General features: G+C 36.5%; 1 protein-coding gene across 10 annotated transcripts in view; it reads right to left on the bottom strand.

The window, feature by feature from the left end:
- dlgap3 (discs, large (Drosophila) homolog-associated protein 3) overlaps window positions 1-7,500 on the bottom strand; it is a 332,997-nt gene that overhangs the window by 129,057 nt on the left and 196,440 nt on the right. For all 10 annotated transcript variants that reach the window (XR_012394581.1, XR_012394582.1, XR_012394583.1 and 7 more), the window contains one exon: window positions 1,550-1,667. The gene's annotated coding sequence lies outside the window, so the exon portion shown is untranslated. The remainder of the gene's footprint in view (window positions 1-1,549; window positions 1,668-7,500) is intronic.

Below are 7,500 nucleotides of genomic sequence, written 5' to 3'. Positions count from 1 at the left end.
CTGCTTATCCAGCCTGATCTCACAGGGAAACAACTATTTTACATTTTGTCAGCTTAGTGGCTCAAGTTTAGCTGTAAAAATGTACAATTTATAGGTGGTGTGGCACTAAACCCCACCCCTAATTCCAACCATCATTGGGGGAAGAGCAAATGATACTAAATTGCACAAATGAGACTGATACGAATTAGCCATTAAATCAAAAAGTTACGAATTTCCGCAAGGTATCGTTGGATTTTCAGATAATCAAAATTGTTTGAATCATTTTAGAAATGCAACAAAATGACGGCAAGCTTCTTTGTGCTCCCTCTTGTGTTGGTTGCATTACTTTAGATTTTGTTCTCGTGCTCTAATTCATAGCCGAACAGCCAACTAGAGCCCTTTCTTTCACCGGTTCTACATGCTGAATCACATAAACTCCGACCAAAATGTGCTCAACAAAAGCAAATGTATGAAACACACCAAACAAACGTTATTTGTGCATCAAATTCACTTCACAATCGGTGCAGATTCATGTCATGGGCAGGGCTTCTGTCTGCCAGACTCTAGCTTTGTTGATAAATGGCTAAAATGGATTCGATTGAGATAGTGGCTGTGCTTTATGTGCTTTAGGAAGGATGAAAAACAGCGTAAATTCATTCGATGAGTCCACCAGATCCTTTTAGAGGTGCACACAACACTGTAAGTTCATCACCTCAACTCCCCCAGAAACTGCACTTGGATGATGGAGGCTTTCAGCGGTGCTACCGACTGAGCTGAGCCCAGTATGATGAGCTGTTCTCTGATGTCGGCAAGAGGATTTCCCCTGTAGACACCAACAACAGGCACTACATCATAATTACTCCCCAAGAAGAGCAAGCTCATGATTGGTTAACATGGCAAGAATGTCGGCTGAAGATTTTCGAACTCGAGCGATTCGTGCAAAACACAACAAATGTACAAAACACTAAACTCGGCTGCTTTGTTTGTGCAAATCGCACCGCAGGATGTGTATACGCATCTTTGCATTGAGTTAACATGTAAATCACTTACACTTGATGCTGTGATCGCAGCATTACAGATGCTCACTGATGGCTCAACGCAGCCTAATGGACGAAAGTCGGCTTGGTGTGTCCAAGCCTTAACATTAAGCAAATAAGAGTTTACAGATGACATAATAACAGCCAAGTGGCAATTAAACATGCACAATCCTTTGCATATGTCACACCCAAACTTGCTGTTTGAAAATGAAATCATTACGACTGCACTCGCTGCACCATTTCTTAAATATGGACCCTAACAATGCATCTAGCAGCTCTTTAAAAACTGCCCACATCAAACATTGGAGAATGAAAAGAAGTATTTCAAAGAGCACGGCACCCTTTGAGGTGAGGTTTTTGGGGGCATTAAAATGACATTTGTGTAATCTCTGCCAGCCACTTGATAGGAGACTGAAATTGAGAACGGCTTTGCACCGAGGCGCAGAGGGACGGCTTTCAAAGACGCACGGTGAACCAAGGGAATTAACAGCTCTCCGTGCACATGTGGCTACAGTCAGAGATGAAATACTCACTGCCTCCTCATGTGGAAATGGTGCTTCATTATCAGCAGAGGGGAAACGGTCTCTTCGATGGACGCACGCACTACACACTTCTGTTGTCTGCAAACCCTCACAGACTCCACTCAGCAATCTGAAGAGAGAGAGAGAGAGAGAAAGAGAGAGATGAAATGACAAAACATCCAGGCTTGTTTGTGTTTTTTCCCCCCACTCTTATTTCACTCATGCACCATCAGGGGAAAACACCGTCTGTTCGCTGAAAGCACTCCCAGGGTAACATGGCTGTATCATGTGGCAACGATGTAATGTGTCCCGTGTCTTGTTTCCAAGTACAAACACCTTCTCCCACATGCAAGATAATCAACCTGTGAAGTGCACAATGCTTTGTCAACAAAAGAGTTCCCTGATGAATAACCACGATCCTTTAATGTTCCTCCAGGATCATGGGCATTGAAGCCTCCCCTATGAATATTCATAAAATAACCCTTAAATAACTTCCAAGAGTCCACACTTAGCTGATGATTGACTATAAAGCATGTTTGGCATGCTGTACCAGGAGAGAGTGATCTTATGAGCTCTGGGCTCCCTCCCACTTTTAAGGCGAGAGGGGTGTTAGAGCTCAGGTGGGTCACTAGAACTTCACTGCTTATTTCTGGCTAATGGCAATTAAGAATTTCTGATTAAAAGCTCATTAATGGTGTCAACTTGGTTTGGTCAGTTCACCTATGTCTAGTCAAATTTTCATCTAATCAGATGAATCATCTAATCAGCTAACTGAGAATGCCCCGCCCTTAATACCGCCTGATGGACAACCACAAAATACAGCGACATTTAATGCCTTTCCAAGACCATGAGCTATGGAATCAAATTTGGCTCCAAGAAACTACAATATGGGGCAACACAGTGGCTCAGTGATTAACACTGTTGCCTCAACAAGAAGGTCGCTAGTTTAAGTCCCGACTGGTTCGGTTGGCATTTCTGTGTGGAGTTTGCATGTTCTCTCCGTGTTCGTGTGGGTTTCCTCCAGATAATCTGATTTTCCCCATAGTCTAAAGACATGCACTATAAGTGAGTTGGATCAACTAAAATGGCCATAGTGTGTGAGCATGAGAGTGTATGGGTGTTTTCCAGTACTGAGTTGCAGCTGGAAGGGCATCCGCTGCATAAAACATATGCTGAAATAGTTGGTGGTTCATTGCGCTGTGGCAACTCCTGATAAATAAGGGACTAAGTTGAAGGAAAATGAATGAATGTAAATACAATTCAATCTGAAATGCTATTCTATATTTTATAAAGTTACATTAATTACATCCACTTTATCATAACTTACTCTGAGCACTTCAAGTAAGTTTAATATGACTAAAATGCTTTAAAATCGAAAGTGGTTTTGTGATGTGAACAACAAAATACATATAAATGCATCATATTAGCATTAATTGTTAGATGTTGCAGGCCAAACTGCAACTTGCACATAATCAACCTGTGTAGGGGTTCCAGACTGCAAACTGCAGGAGGAAAATAAAGCTGGCATCAGGTTTAATTGGGTATGTATATCTTCCAAGTATCCTCTGATGGTTTGGAGAATGTGCGATTGGTAAAAGCCAAAGAACAATGATTCACAATAATGGACCATACAAGATGGTCTAAAGGGAACCTCTTGCTCAGTTTACCCTCGTTATGCCATTTGCAGTGAAACCAAATTTCGAGGTTTACATTCATCATTGTGACTCATTTAATACAATACCTCTGTCTCGCCTGTCTAATTGATCTGTAGCACAATTTAAAAAGCACAAGAAGCTGCATAGATGGTTTATGTTTGTATTAAGAGCGGAGATGAACAGATGATAAAACATGAAAAAGATGATGAGAAGAATTATTTGAGCTCACTTTCTGAAAATAATATGGTATCAATCAAATAAATAAATAAATCCAGTTTTATTAAGTTAAAAATTTTCATTAACATTTTTTTTTTATTTTTTTTTTTATGCAGTGGCGCAGTAGGTAGTGCTGTTGCCTCACAGCAAGAAGGGCACTGGTTCAGTTGGTGTTTCTGTGAGAAGTTTGCATGTTCTCCCTGCGTTTGCATGGGTTTCCTCCAGGTGCTTCACTTTCCCCCACAGTCCAAAGACATGCGGTACAGGTAAATTGTGTAGGCTCAATTGTCCGTAGTGTATGAGTGTAAATGAGTGTGTTGGCGGTTCATTCCGCTGTGGCGACCCCAGATTAATAAAGGGACTAAGCCGAAAAGAAAAGAAATGAATGAATAATATATGAGCAATATCACACGAGTAGCAGTGCAATGTGGCTGTATATCGGCACTGGTGTGCCTAAGTGACCCACCAGTGACGATATACAGCCAGATCACATTGCTACACGTGTGAAATTGCATTTATACAACAGTTCAACGACATAATCGTGTGTATATATATATATAAAGAAATCAAACACAAAGAGTCTCATACCAACTACTTCCTTCTGCCATTCCTTCACATCTGCAGCTGACGCTAATGTCAGTTTAAAGTTAGTATTTAAATAAATCTCTAGCATAATGTCTAAAGTGATGACAAAACAGGTGATTTTGCTGACATTTAAAGATTATAAGGCTAAACGGCATTAAATGCCATGAGTCTACAGAGATATCTTAGTATTTCTCGGTTGCAATCAGGAGATCACACTATTACTAAGGTATAAATACAGCATTAAATCATATAAAAGAGAGAGATCGACTTAGAAAGTCATTTACCTGTTTAATAATGATTTGATCAGCTGTAGTTCAGCTGTAGGTCAGCTGTAGATCAGCTGTAGACATCGTCAACTTTCTTTGCTCAAAGACATGCTAATTGACGCTGAAGCGATGTCTCTCAAAAATTATAAATATTTTAAAAATAGTTACTGTCCTTAGAAATTACCAGCATAGTTACAATATAAACAACTACATTCTAGGCTAAAAAGCCTTAAAAGTACATTATGTTGTCCAACAGCAGCAATATTTGTCAAACTGTAGAGTGTCCTCTGCTTGCTGCTGTATGTAATACAGAAGGGTGAAGGGTGAAGAGGCAGATACAAGAACCAGACAAACTTTTGTATATAATATAATATAATATAATATAATATAATATAATATAATATAATATAATTTGTTTTTAAATATGATAATTTGCCTTTATTTAGTTAATTTAGTTTAATTTAGTTTTTTTACCTGTTAGTATTTTTTCTATTTAAAACATGTTATAACAATATATATATAACAAAACATATATATATATATATATATATATATATATATATATATATATATATATATATATATATATATATATATATATATATATATATATATATATATATATATATATATATATATATATATATATATATATATATATATATATATATGGTCCCACTTTATATAAAGTGGCCTTAACTAATATGTACTTACACATAAATTACTATTTTGTTACAATGTACTAATTGTGTAAATACATGTATGTATTGTGTACTTATGATTTATTAAATACTTGTATGTAATTACATCTGTAATTAACTTCTGTAATTAAATTTGTAAATAAACCTACCCATACCACCAAACCTGTCCATAACCCAACCCTTATCCCAACTCAAGAGCACCACAAGTGTTCTCAAATACATTATGAACACATTAAGTACATTGTATTTATTTTTTGATGGAAGTACATAGTAGTTAAGGACACTTAATATAAAGTGGGACCAAAAATATTTCCAATTATTTTCTAATTTGTTGCTTATTCTGTTCCATATCTGTGCCTTATTCAGTTACTCATTATCTCTTGTATTTAACGTCCTGTTATTCAGCCCAGTTTGTCTTGTCATGATTATGTTGGTTTCTAATCATTTTCCCTGTTCTGGCATTCCACCCATGGTGTAGTGTTTAGTTCAGTTTGATTCCTTATTGAATAAAGACTGACTGCTCTGCTAGATCCATCTCTCCCCTGCTCATGCAACTACAGAACACAGTGATAAAACACTGCACCCTGATCGCAAATTCATTCATGTTTAATGGTTTCCAAAATGGGAAAATTTGACCTAAATATCCCAGGTGACTGCCATAGGCGAGGAGTGACGTGAAAGCTTCAACAGCACCATCCTAAATTCCTATTGATTCACGAATGCAGCCAGAGCCAGAATAATTAGAACACAATTCTCCATTGTTCCAGAAAGTAACAGCAATCAGAGAATATAGGTCACAGTAGACATTTGCGCTGCCACCAAGTTAACTCTAAACATGATAATAAACTCAAAACTCCAGAAAAACAATTAAGAATTCATGTGCTTGCGAAAGTCTGGCACTGCGTTGAGATGTGTGTGTGTGTGTGTGGGTGTGTGTGTCTGTGTACAGCCAATCTAGGGAGCACTTGTGTCCCCTTGAGTGTTTGTAAGAGCCAGCATTTTGCATCACTAATGTTGTATTACCATCTTATTCTTCTGTTTTTTAGTTTTATTTTTCATCAAACTTTGCCACAGAGTTTCAGTCCTCGTGCTTAATGATGAAGCAAAACTGAGAGACCGAATAAAATAAATTTTCTTCTGCCCTCCTTGTTTCTGACCTCTAAAATATAGCCAGTTCATTTTTCACTTTTCTCCATACAGAGTGGCCTTAATTTGCAGACTTTTGATAAAGGACAAACTGCTGTGCACATTCCACGCATGGTTCACAAAACGATGCGCATCTGCTGATGATTTCTAATCTTTTACAGCCTCGGCCTTAAATACAGCTACTGGTACTTTCCTAATTCTATTTAGCGGATCAGCGGATCCTTTTGGGTAATGAGAAGCAATAAACAGCCCAGAATCTCTTACCTAGGCTCACAGTTTCATAAAGACGGAAAATGAGGTTGACGTTTATCTGTCCCTTTGGTAAACAAGCTAGGCATGAAATATGGCTGTGAATAAAAGGTACAGTAGATTGGCTCCTTGTGCAATTCAAATATGTAGTCATGTGTGGTATGATTGTAGATGAATGGAAACAATTGCAAAAGCATTTATTTTTGTCATCTTTTAGAAAAATGTATATTTGCAGTTAAAGATATCATATATCATTTTAAAATGCACTATAAATATACAGTTAAAGACAGAACTATTAGCCACCTTTAAATTTTCTTTATTTTTTTTATTTCTCAAATGATGTTTAACAGAGCAAGGAATTTTTCACAGTATGTCCGATAATATTTTTTCTTCTGGAGAAAGTCTTATTTGTTTTATTTCGACTAGAATAAAAGCAGTTCTTAATTTTTTTAAAAACATTTTAAAGTCAATATTATGAACCCCTTTAAGCTATTTTTTTCAATTGTCCACAGAACAAACCATCTTTATACAGTGACTTGCCTAATTACCCTCGCCTAGTTAACCTAATTAACCTAGTTAAGCATTTAAATTGCCCTTTAAGCTGAACACTAGTGTCTTGAAAAATATCTAATCAAATATTATACTGTCATCACAGCAAAGATTAAAATAAATCAGTTGTAATTCTAATAATTATGGGCCTAATAATTTAGGGGTCCAATAATTCTGACTTTAACTATATGTGCATAATAGATCTATAATTCATTCTTGTTTTTTTCTGTTTAATCCCATTCACTGTCACTGTTTCACAGGTTGGATCTTTTATATGGTGAAGTATATAATATATCATTTTCAAGTGAAAGCTCAAAATATGGGTGATAGTTAAAGAGGTAACTGGTTATTCAAACTTAAAACAACACCAGCATTTACCTAAGTAAAGCTATTTCTGCTTTCTTAAATACATTTGTACATTATTACAGCATTAAAACTTTATTTAGCTTATATTTAATTATTATATTTAAAAGACAATCAATTTTGTCTTTAAAAGACGTCTAATAAACATCTAAACATGGAGATCTTGGCTAAAACAATGCTAAATTTGGGCTCTTGGTGAAAATCAAACAGACATTTAATAGTCCAAAAACATA

This window comes from Danio rerio, chromosome 19, assembly GCF_049306965.1.
Source record: "Danio rerio strain Tuebingen ecotype United States chromosome 19, GRCz12tu, whole genome shotgun sequence".
Taxonomy (NCBI): domain Eukaryota; kingdom Metazoa; phylum Chordata; class Actinopteri; order Cypriniformes; family Danionidae; genus Danio; species Danio rerio.
Note: the sequence above shows the minus strand (reverse complement) of the source record. Positions and strands in the feature narration are given on the sequence as shown.